The following is a 15,542-nucleotide window of genomic DNA, read 5'->3' on the forward strand; positions in this document are numbered from 1 at the left end:
CACTTCAGGTGGAATGTCAATAACCAATCTTAAATAATGCTACACGTGTTTGCCCTGTTCTGAGAAGAATTTTGCATTTCCATTCCAGTTAACCTCCACAAGAATTTTACTGAAGGACAGCTGACATGAGATTGTTATCCGATAGTAAACACTGCCTGTCTCAGCAGTAAATTCACAGCCAAACTTCTGTAACACTTCCTCCTACTCCTTCCCACTGTCACCATTCTGATGGGAAAGCTGTGCACTTCCAGCATCAGCCTGTGCACTTAACATGTGAAACAGACTGTACATAGTCATCCCGAGTACTAAATTTTAAATAGCTGTAAAAAGTTTACCTACATCTCCTCTTTTTTAATAAACTAAATTGGGGAAAACACTCCAATTGTATCCTCGTTAGATTTATTAATAGCACTAAATCTAGCCCACCAGACACTTTGGGTTCTTTTTCTCCCCTCTAGGCAGACACTTTGATCTGCAGACAATGCTGTTGAAATCTTTATGTTGTTACCATTGCTAGATTTTTCTATGATTTTTTTACTGCTCTAGTGTTGTCCTTTCATCCAAATGGGGGAGGAATAATCCACAGACAAAACACAAAAATCCATGCACCTCATCCTTTCTAGATCACTGCAACGATGAAATAATGTTAGGTCAAAGAACTGTTACGTAACTGTAGTGCTTGTTTTGATTTTCTGGGCCATAGAGTGGCCTGAAGTAATCTCCATCTGGAAGGCTTCCTCACTCTCCTGATGCATGTGTACACACACAGACACACATGCAAAACCTGAATGCATAATGGTACAAAGAATAATATTAAATTGGGAGGGAATACTCTTGCAAGGAGTCTGCACTAGAAAGTTTACTGTCTCGATGGCATCTTCCAGGACCATTGGAAAAACAGCACTAGCAGCGAACTCTTGCATACACCGGTCGCGTCCAAGAAACTGCTACAGACCCACTTTGCAGATCACTGCCAACTTTAGGAACTTGCCCACCACCTCATAACCAAGAAATGCCCCTTCATTGAGTACTTACAGTAAGAACACAGTAAGAATAAAATGATAAAAAGACTACCATTTAAATGTTATTTTACTGCCTAAATCTAAGAGGAGAAATATTATGTTTTTGATAATGACATTAGTACTACCTACACACTAAGCTTTGAGTAGCTCCATTCCTCTCATTACTTAACTATATTGCTTTATTCTTGTCTAGTCATAATTGCCTACATTTTTTAAAAATAATAATAGTAAAATTTTGTCATGCTTTTTTCCTGTTGTCCACCAGATAGCAATTTTCTGCTGGATTTAACATCTCAAAATCCTTCAGGAATCTGTACATACCAACTAATTATTTGGAGGGAAAAAAAAAAAAAAAGCTTTGTTGCTTGAGCTTTGAACATAGCAGGAGGCTTTTGAATTACAGACTGAAATTTTATGCAGTTCAATAATTTCCATATGGATCTCTTTCTCTTCTCAAAGCTCTAGTATATAACAGCGGTATGCTAAAAAGTTTATGTATTTGAGTAGAATAACTTTAAATGGCACTAATTAACTACACATAATTTTAGATACATATTTAAGTTCTTTGATGAATCAGACACAACATTTTTGGTTTCTTTTTTTTTCCCCACTAGAAGAATCTAAATAAAGGCCGAAGAAGAAAACAGAAAGTAAACACATATACCAAGAGTTTATCCCAGATAACAAGTTTTGATACTTAAATAGCTCAATACTTAAATATCATTGTGCAAAATTGTCATACATCAGATAAAGAAACATATTTTCATTTGAAATACACATGAAATAGGCATTGCCCTACTGTGTGCCTGGTTGAGCTGCAGTAAATAATTCTTGATCTGCAAGATTCTTAGCAGTTCACATGCTTGTCAGTGCAGATTGTCAAAACCCAGCATGTTTCTTCCCTTCCTGAGCCCTACATTGCTCCTAATCATTAGGAAAGGAAAATTTTGACTGATTCTCGGAAGCGTACTCAAAACGTTCAGCTGTGCTGGAAAGCAGAAGTAGTCTTATTATTTTAAAGTTTAAAACTGATGCTGGTTTATTGACCACTGACTTGCAACAATTTTCCTCAATAGTTTTAGTCTTTTAACATTGTAGGCAAATTATTTTCTATGGAAAGCTAGCAATGTAACTCTGGGTGTTGAAAAGAGCTGTGTATCACAGACTACATCACTGTATGACTACTAACTCAATGTTAGTATTTTCCACTTAGACTCTTTCTCTTCAGTGTGATAGTGTCATAGACTGAGCAATGAACTCGGCTCAAACACAGGTTTTATTTTCAGCTCTGCCACTGGTCCTTAAGCAAGTCATCTCTCTGTGTACTTCAACCTTCCCAATGATGAGATGAGGGTAACAATTCTGATCTACATCCCACATGGATTCTCAACAACAGAATTCAACATACTTTACAGTTCTATATCAAGCACTAAAATGGTGCTGTGGGCTGCAGAAACCACCACTCTTTCTCTCCTTTATTCTACTTTCTTCTCCACACAAAAATCCAAACAAATAGTCCCCAGTTGAAAAGTTCTATAGGTTTTAATGTTTCATACAACATAATTTACAGAATATAAAAATGTTAAAGTTTACCTTACAGGGAGGGCAAATAATAGTATAAACCAGTAGTGAAATGATGGTCTGTAAAGTGTAACATAGTGACAAAGGAGGGAGAAAGAACCAGTTCCGTCTATCCATCATGATCCATCGATCATGAGTTAAATCTAGTTGTTCTTCTTGGGAACACCTTTCTGCAAACTCAATCAAAGGGAGTACTACAGCACACACCATCTTACAAGCTTGGTAAGCCAAGTGAAGGGAGGGCAAGAGCTACGTTGTAACGCAAGCAAAAGAAACATGCTTTAATGCCTAAGACATGGGTCTTAGCTTGCTTTGGACACTTGTTAAATCAGTTCTCACGGTTTCATGTTCAAATGACTTTCCATTAAATGGAAAATTAGAACCTATTTACGAACTTTCAATAAATTCTTCTCCATTTTTACAAACGACCACAATCCAAGGCACATGCAAATTCAGTAGCTGCAGCCAATCAAGGCACCACTATGCCAGGAACAAACTTGTCTTTTTGCACACATAAATCCATATAATGAAACTTAGTCACCAAATGTATCCACAGATTTGCATAGTCATACTAATCAAGACATGCTGATAAAAAAAAAAAAGACTAAAACTATTATTCACAAGCATTTGAATATTAGCGGTTCTAGAGTCAGAAAATTACAGGATCCAGTCTCTGTGGTGGGGGCATACTCCTGTTAGAGCCACAAGTTTATCAGCTACTCTAGATGTGGCACTTCCCATAATTCTGTCACTTAGAACGAAAGTACAGCTTTCTAGATGTGCTTTGTTAGTTCTGGACTGTAACTCCTGAATTCCATAATGCAAAAAGAAACCACCACCCCAAACCACTGGAAAATTGCTGCTAAAAGTTTTGAACAAGTAGTAACCAAGCAATACATGCTAAGAGCTTATCTGAAAGTACAGACATTAAGGCAATTGAAAGGTATGCTGAATTAGAAGCCTGAGCAACAGGCTAATCAAGATGACAAACAAATTCATAGAAATAGGTGATTATTTAAGTCACTCATAAGAGGTACAAGCACAACTTTACAATATATACACAGAAGCTAAAGTATTCAAAGAAGAGTGACTTAGAAATTACCTGTTCTCAGAGAACAACAAAATTCCTAAAGCTCACTGGCACTGAAAATATTTCAAATTAGCAGTTCTTTTTATTGCTTGAATTCAGCTGCATATACTGTGCTGTGTTTCTGAGCAGCTGCAGGTGCTGGAAAAAATATTCACTTTAAATATTTTATTTATCTGGAATGAAACAACCTAAAAAATTAATAGCAGACTTAGCATAGTCCTATCTATTCATGCAGATGGAATGAGAGAAATTTATAATGATAACTTAAGAGAACTCCTGAAGCACAACTGAACAGTGCAATGCATGAGACTTGGTGTCAAAGAAACTTTATGGTCAAATTCCAGCAGCAAAACAAACATTCTTGGCTCACACAAAGATATACCATATTAACCTGAAAGGAAGATGACCCAGAATTTAAGACAACTTCTAATTTTTAAGTTAAACTACTCAGAATAAACCTTCATCTCCTTCCTTGCCATCTCCTCCCAGAGTTTTGTTCCACACATGCAGGCTCTCATAAAAATGGGAGATGAAGACTGTTAACATTATTTCCTTTGCTAGTCTCACTGTTTTGCAAACCTACTTATGAAGTAAAAGCTGTCTTCTACTTTTCTATATTTCATTTGAATGCATTGCTCAACACCTTCTCTACTGTGCTTATGAGGCTACTTCTGAAAAGCTGTATATTTATTTTATTTTCAAAAGTTTTTGCTTTCTTGTATACTACTTTTACCTAAACAACAATTCTTTAAGAACTCTCTTTAAGAGAATGTTTCTTCCTCCTCTCATCAAAGATTAATTCCAACTATTTTTAAATTTTGGCTTGTTAGTCTTTAACTGGAATTATTCCAATCCTCCAGAAGCCTAAAAGTCTTCATATGGTACGCCTAAGAGGCAAAAAGCTTTACTTTCTCTTGCTGAATTTCATTTGTAAAAATGTGAACTGTACAACTAGACATTCATGTTTTATGAAAAAAATCCTATGAAAAAAGTGGGTTTTGTGAGTGGTCTACCAATACCAAAACTTCCAAGTTGAGACTACTGTTTTTAAAAATGCCATGATCGAAACTTTCATGTGAAAACACATGAAAATGTGGTACATTTGTAACACATGAAGTCAAGCTACTTACTATGGGGTTTCCAAGCAGCCTGAAACAGTGGGTCGATGCTGATCGCCACCGGGATCACCACAAAGCTCATCATAGTAAGACACAATTCCATAATTTCAAGCTCACAGAACTTCAATGACATTTTATTTAGATGACTACCGTTAATAGCTTGCTTTCTGCTGCTGACTTTCATTTCTAAAACCATGACTGCCTGAAGACCTGGCTTTTACTGCTGGGATTGTTTCATTAGAGGAAAGACTTCACCTTGAAGATTATTTGGCGAGAAGAGTGGGAAATAATAAATATTTAAGGTCCTATTCAACAGTGAGTTCTATATATAAACTGGTTTATTTTATTGCTGAAACCAAAGAGATTTTATTCACGATAGCGATCGCTAATCATAACAGCAGGATGCTGTTCAAAGATAAGCCTACATGCAAAAGCCAGAATGAATTCTGACACATTTACAATAGTGTTCTCAAAAGGCATACTGCTCTATAATTCTGCCTGCTTTGTTGCAGAGTACATTTAATGACTTTAAAATGACATTTGACAGATTTCATGAAAATATGTGTACATCACAGCACACAGTTCAACTATATCAAAATAACTACACTTGCACATACTGGGTGAATCAGCAGAAAGACAACAGCCAAATCATACAGAAAACTTCCTTTGGCAAAACGTTCATCTCATTTATTGGTGTCTAAATGACAAGATGTAGTTGTTGAACAAGGCTGCAGACATATTTGGATAAATCTGAAGAATGCGAAGCCATCATTCTTGGTCTGCAAGAGTATTATTACTCACATTAAACGGTATTTGCCAGGAAGCCCTGAACTTACAGGGCTGGGAGTGAGGTTCTCATATGTCATTAGATCGGCTCACCTGCTAAGTCAGAGACAAGACTGCTGCTGACAGACATATTAAGAGTAATGCACAAAAGGATGCATATTTACATATACGAGGATGTGATGCTGACTTCAGGTAGGAGGCCAGACATAGGTATAAGAGATACAGAAAACCTGCACAGTTTAGTTTTAAAGGAAAATAGTTCACTTTAAAGGTTTCCTGACATAGCACAAATTTGATCTAAAAGTTATGTGTCTAAAGTTCACCGATTCCAAATATCTGATATTCCAAAGTTACATTGAGAACTATGGCCTAGTGTATTTTCCAAATACCCAGACTGCCTCCCTGTTCCCCTCCACCCCCCCACTGAGGAGGAAAACTTCTCTGTCCAGTGCTTTCTACGCATATCTACTTCTGTGACTCACTGCTGGAACTGGGATTCTTCTAATGCCTCTTGGGAAACAGTTGTTGGAAAACACCTGATACATTTTCACCCTACGTTTAATGTGTCATGAAGCACAACAGTTTCTCGTACAACAACCCTATTCATTGTTAAGTCATTGCATTGCAGATATATTTATTTCAGACAATGTAAAAAAATAAGGAACAGCTACACAATACTTGCACCATGATTCACGGGAACCATCACGCGGGGTGGATACGGTCTGGAACGGTGATGACAGCTGTACCAGCTGAGTGAGGGTGTAGACCTCAGACTGGTGGGGGACTAACCAGCTCCCTGCCAGGGAGATCAAGTCTGACTTGTACAGACGTTACACTATTATTATTATTATGAGGAGTGGAACTGAAGACAACATACAGGATTTTATTCTACATAGCTGGCAGATGTAAGTAGCAAGTAGTTTGAAATAATATTTTAGGTAAGAGCAATGTAAAAGACAAGATGTATTTAACAAGGTAAAAGAGAATACATACATTTTAACTTATTTCAAAATTAAGGTGTAAACATATTTTAGTAACAGGAAGTAGCCTGTTTAATCTCATCTGACCTTATTAGGGGAGAATAAATTCCTTCCTGGCACATGGTCTTTCCCTTGAACCCAGGACAGAAACATTATCACAGACTTCACTGCATTGTAATAATCACTTCAAAATTATGACAGGCTTAGATAATTTTATGACAAAGTAAAATAAGTTTATGGTAGGATTATGGTGGGGTCTTCTCTTGCCTGATGCATGAAATAAGATTAGATGACACAGAACATGAAATTCATCTTATTGCCTAGGATTGTTATTTTAACTATGTTGTAAATCAAATTTAAGAAATTAAGGAAAATGTTATACTTCAAATTATATGCTATAACCTCATCTCATCTATTAGATACCTAATTACAGCTCATATGAGCTATAATTACATATAAGCCATGAGCCTCAGCATTGATTTTAAGTGTGTATATTACTAATAATTGTTCCAAGAAACATTTAGCATTATATGACCTTAAAAAGAGAAAAGAAAAAAAAAAAAAGCCTTCTGTTTTACAATACACAACATCCACACTAAAATTGAAGGACTGATTTGCAGGAAAGGATCAAACCTCTATTACTATTAACATGAAATATAAATTATTTGATATTAAAAAATAAAACCCCAGCAGCAAAGCTCACTGCCCATCCACCATGGGAAACAGGACCTTCAGTAAGAACAGGCAGAAGATGTGCTCTGTTACTGAGAGGCAAGATTGCAACTCCAAAGGAGTACTGCATGCGTTTTCACATATTTTTCACTGTTGTTTCCTCCACTGCTTTAATCACAATGATCCAACTATGAAAGTACCTTCCTATGTTTTCATCATGCACTTCAACCATATATCCATTAAACAACAAACCTGCCTTGGGTGGCAAATCTCCAAGCCTTCCATTTCCCCTCCCCATCTCAAAATGGCTCTTACTCTTAACAGGATTTACTTGTGCTTAATTACTTCAGCAGGCATAAGAAATGACATGCCTGTCTGTTTATTAGAATTTCTCCCTAGGTGCAAAATATATTGTGTTAAGGAGGACTGAAAGCGCTGTGTGCTTTTCACAGGAATATTACTTGCAAACATATGTTCTACCAAAAAAAAAAAGTTCTGAAAAGAATTCCAGACAGTCAATAATGGAAGCAAAAATCTTAAGATGAAGATCATTTCCCTAAAATTACCAAAAAATCTGAATTTTAAAAAAATGACACACACAAAATTTCAAGCAGATAAGATACATTTAGTGAATATTTAAAAAAAAAGAGTCAATCATTTTCATGCTGAACTGGCATTTCTGTTCATTTTAATATAGAGGCCATTGTCATTTAATGCTTAATATTATTATTACCACCACCATTAACCTCTGGAGCCTACACAGATGCAGTAAAGTGAGTGGTGTTTCATTCCACTTCCTGCATCATCAACAGAATTAGTTAACTATGTTTGAATTACACAATGCTTTAACATAATTTTTAAGCCTCAAGTAACCACAGTTCCTTTAAAAATAGATGGACTATGAAATAAGCATATTAAAAATATGGTTACTCATTAAAGCTGGGAAAAAGAACTCACCAGCTGAAAAGAGCACGGTTTGACTTTTAGATTCCAGGTCAAGCCTATGATACATATTTTCTTACATAAGCTTAACACATTTGCTATAGTGTTGATGACATGAGGATTTAAGATTATTAGTAGTGCTGCTTTCCAAAAAAGCAAATTCAAACCTTTTAAGTGGAAACCTCACTAATCTTTCAGGTCTACTTCCATTATGGGGTGGTTTTGGTTTTGGTTTTGTTTTTTTGCTTTTTAAATGGACATGGAGCTTACTAGATACATGGAACAGAAAACATAAGAAGGAATAGAAGCCTCATTTACACACATGTTGGTACATTTGGCACATTAGGCTTAAGCAAACCAGAAAGGCTGAATTACCCTTTTCTGATGTTATATAATTTCCTAGTCTTTGTCCTTAAATAATATATACACATTCTGTAAGGAATGGGGAACAGTTGGGGGAAACCGGATTTGTTTTCTTCTTTTGACAAACATTTGATTTGGAGTTCCAACTACACATTACAAAAAACCCTCAAGAAGATCAAGCAAGTTGCACAGGCCAGTTTCCCTGTTTTCATGACCAAAGTTGGATTGCTAAATGTTACTCCTACGAAAAGTATTCAGAACCCAAAATGCAGAACATCAACTTCTTTTGGTGAGAAATCATGGAATTTGATTGGGCCAACACTGTGCTACACACTAATCTGGCTAAACCCACATAATTTCTATTGCAGAATATGCTGTACATGTATAATGAATGGCACTTTGGAATGGGAAGCAATCAAAAGTTCTTTATACACTGTCAGTAAGTTGATGAAGTTCAATCCATTCAGCACAAACTGCTTAGGTTGACTGAGGTATGTTGGGAATAAGGAAGGGCTGATGCTATACCAAAATCTACTTAAAATATTTGTCGTGTACTAGTTTAACAAAAGCTAGAGGAAAAAATATCAGTAAACTGTCATTTCTCTGCCCAAGAGGCAACGTAGTACCCTCAACACTAGGAGAACATAGGCTCTTCTATGGACTCTGAACTTTGAGATCCGTGTACCACATTTATTTATTACTGTTCTCCTAACCAAGATGAAAAGGCAGGGGAAGAACTTGATTTTTATATAGTTCTACTGAGACTTGCAGGTGCAAATGTGAGCAGCAGCATCCCACAGGCTAAGTTAGTCCCTTTGCCAGTGCTCCCATGAATGGATACTAGATTGACCTCTCTAGGTATATTACTAATTTGCTACTGAGAAGATTCTCTCCACATTGTTACCCAGAAATAGACCAGTTAATAAACAACTAAATCAATAAATGCAAGTCTATATTTTGCAAAATTTCTCTTTGAAAATAAATCTTAACACTTTTCAACTGTCAACATTTACCAAAAAAAAATCACCAACCACCAATTCTGCATGTGGTTGCCAAAGCCAAATGCAACATTTGCAGAAGCACAAGCAAACCAGTGGCTTAGGTGATGGGGTTCCTGCACTCAGTAGAGGAACCATTGTTAAAAAAAAAAAAAAGAGAGTGCGGGCGCTTTATGTTCATGGAAACATAAAGGAAAAAAAAGAATCTACATTCACATATAGATCTTTGTGGTTTGTGATAGAGGGAATATATGAGCCTAGCACAAAAAATCCTGGATTTTGCATGACTATCTTCCCCTTTGAATAGTATCTGTAACTGCCACATCTTCAACTGAAGAATGTGAGGATAAAGTTTTGATATCCAAGGCATTATTTTGCACAGTGGAGGTCACAAAGACTATTTGGTTTAATCTGGAGTGTGTGTTACAGTGTTGTGTGACCTTAAAACTCAGCACTATGCATGATGCTACCTCTACCTTGTTCTTAGTGCTGGCATTTTGTATTACATTACTGCAGTCCTAAATTTAAAAATCAAACAAAGGAGTGATCTAGACTTGGCTGCTTTTGAAAGCATACTCAGTAAAGCTGGAAGAAAAATGAAATTGCTGTATCATGTTTCATGCCTAAACTACATCCCCTCCCACCCCCGTCCCAAGATAGCTCTGGGTTTAAATTAATTCATTTAAATTAATTAGAGTGATAGCAACGACTATCTACTACTTCAAAATCTTAATTCATTGATCTCTTCCTGCTGAAGGAGGAGATGGAATCTCGTATCAGAGAGGCAAAGAAAAATCACACATATTCCCATTTTTGTAGTAGGGGAGGAATAGGAAACTATAGCAATGGTGATAACCTGTGTAACATACAGGTTATGAGAGTCCCAGCATGTTATAGCTCATGCTCTGTGAAGGCAGCGTGCCCAGAACTAAGTAGTCAGCCACCAAAAAATAACCTCAACCCAAGACAAAAGCAACAAAACCCCCCACAAAACACTCTAGTTGACCTTTAATCATCTCCAGAAGACCAATATTTCCACAATGCTAACAAAATAATCCTTCATTCAGCTGCTTATTTGAAATCAAATCCTGGCATTCCAAGGAGGATGTTTAGCCTTAAATGTTTGGGTACTTGCTGAAAATATTTCTTTGTTTGGTAATTTTATTCATTTTCCTCTCATGCAAGAAACAGTTGGCAGTGAGACTGAACCAGCTGGGGTCACATGCTCTGGACAACAGATTTCTTTTTTCTCCCTAAGAGATACTTACTGTGCTAGAATTGAAGGCTATTTATTTCTATTGGCCAATTTTAAACCAGCATAAAATAAAATATTAATCTAGCAAATGGATGAAACCCCGAATTACCACCAGGACCTGGCCATGAGCTTCAAATCCAAAGACGAACAGCAAGTCACAGTGAAGGACAGAGAGTTGTGAAGAGAAAGTTCTATGGAGAGAATAACGTACATTCAGTCCCTCACATTACATTCTGAATTCTAGTACTATACACTGAAGTCTTTTTTGCAGCTGAAAGGTAAGCAGGTTTGTATACATACCCTTCTACAATTACAACAGTATTTGTTAGGGAACTCATCTAGTCAGTCACAGCTTAAACTGTTGACTTTTGCCTCACCGTGGTCAGATTCATACCCTAGCTCCTTTGTTTATGGGGGCTAATAGCACTTTCCAAGTTTTCTGCTGTCCTCCAGAATGCAAAGAATAGAAAAATCACACCTTGCCTGTGATAATTCCCCTGATTCAGCCAAAAGAGCTAGATCTAAACTCTTTAGAACACGTCTTTACTCACATAGCTGGTAAATAAGTATTTTACACATTAAGGTTAACCTGCGGTTGCTGCACAGTGTCTTAACAACAAAAGAAAACTCATAGAACTGTACCATTTCCATGATGTCTTTGTCAAATAATTTTTCTATACACATGCAATAAAAAGAGCCACTGAATAAAGAACCAAAATAGAATCCAACTTAATTATTTGAATTCATTCTTCAGAAGAGAATACAAACACAATGTTTACAATCAAATGGATGTTCGATGAGCCTGTGTGTGAATTTTGAAGGACACTAAGAATATCAGAAGCAACCAATGAAATTATAAGGCTACCAGTCTCATGACAGCACACGCAGACCTTGTCAGAGACCAGCCCATTCCTCCTCCTTCCTGCCGCATTGCTAGGTAGTGTGCAAACACAGAAATGGCAATCACATCAGGCAAGCGGTGGGCTAAATAAAGAATGGCAAGCAACTGAGCGGTAGCAGACTCCTCAGCCTGGAAATCTATAATGAAGCTTGATATAGTAGTCCAATCTCTCAGTTCCTTAACAAGTTCATCAATTACAACCATGTTGCTTCCACAGTGCCTGATCCTTGGGAAAAAGAAGTTCACAAAGTTCTCCAAGTGCAGCACAAGGGGAGTGTACTGTTTTACTGTTTTAGTCATAGAAACCCAAGGAATTTTCATTTAATAAATGTGTATGTCTGAGAGAATATAGAAAAGTCTATGGACCTAAAAGGTCACGAGGTCAGAAATGCAGGATAAATGCTATCTTGTGTTATTCATTGCTAAGTAGCAAGACCAATTCAATTTTTTTTTTTTCTGCTAAACATCATGTTTGCTTCTACACAGAATTGCTCTTTTTGTCCTCTAGCTCAAACTTGCTTTCAATTTACTTCAATCCTTTTTGTTCTCCTACTTCTTTTGTTCAAGTTCATTCTTTTCCACTTGATATTGGTTTTGTGCCTGCCATTGTTGCAGATTTTATTGTTAATAATAAGTAAACACTCCAAGTAACAATGAAATCCATTCAATGATGCAGAACAATTGTAAAATGGAAATTAGTGACTTTATTCTTTACTGGTTTAACTTGTACTATTCATGAAGCTTTGTCTCATTAAATCTGCAGTTTTCCACAACTGATTTTATTTATATGTTGCATGGTAGCTATTGCTACTTTATTCCACTGTCTTTTCCTGTTAACAAACTATTATAATAAAAATCTACCTTCTCTATTGGTGATGAAAAGAAACTCTACTGGTGCCTGCTTTCCTACAGATTTGATCCTCATGGAGGGCTGCAAACACCCAGTAAAGATTTTCATACAAATTGGGCATTTGTAAAGGCCTGTGTCTTTGCGGGTTATCTAGTAGCTAACAAAGGGTGAACTTACACAACACTAAAAATAGAATTATAAAGTTTTCTTCACACAGGGATTAAGTTTTGCAAAACTCATGTTCACTTAATTATCCTTTAGATACCCATTCTGTTATCAATTGATTGGGATCAAGTTCAAAATTAAAACAGTAAATGGAAGCAGACACAGGGACAGTGTGGCTGGAAATGCCTCCTTTCTTTACAGAACCAGGCTAGAAATATCACAACTATTATTCTGAAGTTCCCCCCAGATTCAATTTATCCCCACATCAGGGTAAAGATCAAATATGCGTAGGAACAATCACGAAGTAATAAGACTGAATTATCATTAATAGCTATGTTTGAGCTCATGGTGACTTGAGTCAAACTCCACGTGGCAGAAGAGTTCAAGTGTGGATCTCTGCTGGTAGGAGCTGGATTGTAATACTGAAACGCAAGGTTTCTTAGTATTTTTCTAATTATAGATGTGATCCAGCTTCCATTAAAGGCACAGGCTATTGGGCTTTCACAGAAAAAATAACTGAAAACAGCCTTTACCACCAATATTTAAAATAGTAAAAGAAGGTCATATTTTTAATAAGTAAATTTGTTAAATATTTCCAATCAGCTTTGCCTCAGACTGTCCAATGGATTGCTACCTTATTAGCAACATTTTGTGAGAGGTAGGTTCTTTGTTACCTTAATACATTTTGAAAAATAACTCTTTTAGTGCCTCTTCTATTTATGACTCACTCATAACAACAGAAGTGACTCATGCTGTCAAATTACAAGTTATTACTTTAGAAAATGAGTTTTTTCCATTCCTTTTGGGTAAAATATGACAATTTTCACTATTTTGTTACTAAGGGCAGTTTCTTACTACTTAACAGGTTCTCGGAATTCTATTTTCTAAGTAAAGCATATGCCACAAAAGACAAAAGCATCTCCCACCTCTTGTCTCTTTCAAAGATGAATACATTTGATACAGAACAATTATTTAAAACTAGTTCCAGAACTTCAGAAGTTGTTTATCACTAGACTGTATTTCAGTCATCAATTTTATCTAGACAATTCTGCTTATTATTTTTTAAAGGTGGTCACTGTAAGCTATTAACATGTGTTAGCCTAAAATGAATTACTAGATACACTGTTGTTACAGCCAAAGACTCAAGTCCTCTGCTGCAGTGATTTCTGGTCTGCTTCTCCCGTGTAAGGTTGTGTGATGCTTTCACGTACTAAATGTGTAAGGATGTCCCTTGGTGGGAATTAGCTTGCACAATTGGGAATGGAGGATTTCCTGGGTCAGAGAACACTGTGAAGCTTTTCAGCTTTTTGTTTCCTGATAGCTCAGACAGTCCCTCTAGCCTTCTTCCCCTCTCCCCCCCCCCTTTCTTTTTCCCCATGATGAAAGTAGAACATTCCACACACAAAAGGATCTGAATAATTTCTGTACTACTTTACATACTGTAGTGTATCATTGTTTTGTTAATGCAGATATACCTAGTGATTCTAGAAGTCCTGAAAATACAGGTCCAAAAGCCCAGCTGACTTGCTTTCATGTGAGGAAGCTGTTGCATCCCGATGATTTCCTCTGATTACTGCCCCAGACAAGGCCCAGTATTGTTTGGCTAGTGCTCACTTATCTTCAGTGTTGAGATCTGGTGCATCCTTTTATTAAATGATATTTCCCTCGGCTCAAAAATTCTATTCCATCTCCCTTTTGCCTCCTCCCCTGCCCCTTAGTGGATCACTCTGGAGGACATCCTCACTAACTATCTGCTGTTAAGAGCCGTAAAAGTTGAAAAAAAACCCCAACCCAAAAACAAAAGCCCAAAAAAACCCTCTCTGGAAGCTCTTTCTTCTGTATCCTTGTCCTTATCTATAAGAACATCAATGATGACAAGATCCAGAAGATGCCTACACATGGGCTCCCTAATACTAGAAAAGAGTGTTTGTGACTCAGGTTGATATTTTCTGTTCCTAGCAGATTCTGACTCTGTACACATCTCACGAATGAGCAGCCATCACTCCCTAGAGGAGGCACATCTCTTCTGAGGGAGGAAAAGACGTAAGTCAGCATCATCTTTATCCTCTGACCTTCAGAAATGCAGATGGAGTGATCCTGATCTTTCCTGGGGAACAGGGAAAGATAGATCCTAGTAGAAGGCTTTGCCATGTGTTTTCTAGGCACTGCCAGTTGACCCTACATTGCCATCCAGACACTGATCAGGGGCTTTAGAAAGCAGATGAACCGCTCCTTGGCTCAAACATCTTCCACATAGGTATATTCCTTTTGATATTGCTGCAGTTCAGACCTCAGCACTGAACTCTAGGTCCAGGCCACAAGCTGTCTTTTCTCACATGGATTCTCTGCCAAAAGCAACATTCAGAGAACTATTATTGTTCCTGCCATACTCATCATAATCCTTGCTTTAAAGCCTTTTCTCCTTTAAATCCATCAGACTTATTGCGTCTGATCTATTATGTTCATAGAGAATAAAGTCAATTCCTTCATTTGATTGTTCATTACATTTCCTCTTAATGTGTTTTAATGTTTCCTATTTCCCCCCTCCTCCCCTTCATAGGTCAAAATTCAGCCTTGATGGAAATAGAAATAACTTAGAATTCAAACAGCTTAGATTTCTTGTCTGTGTTCTGTTTCTGCTACTTTCAACCCATTTAGTATTTCCTTTAGTATTCCTTCTGCCGCTTTCCCTAGAAAACCCAAAGCACTGTAAAATATCAGTGACATTAAAAGTGACAGTGCTGTCCATAATCGGATTCCACATTTGGACACTCAGGGTCCAAAACAGACTCAGTCCGCTGACGCTGCAGCAGGAGCTG

The sequence above is a fragment of the Grus americana genome, chromosome 11, assembly GCF_028858705.1.
Source record: "Grus americana isolate bGruAme1 chromosome 11, bGruAme1.mat, whole genome shotgun sequence".
Classification (NCBI taxonomy): Eukaryota; Metazoa; Chordata; class Aves; order Gruiformes; family Gruidae; genus Grus; species Grus americana.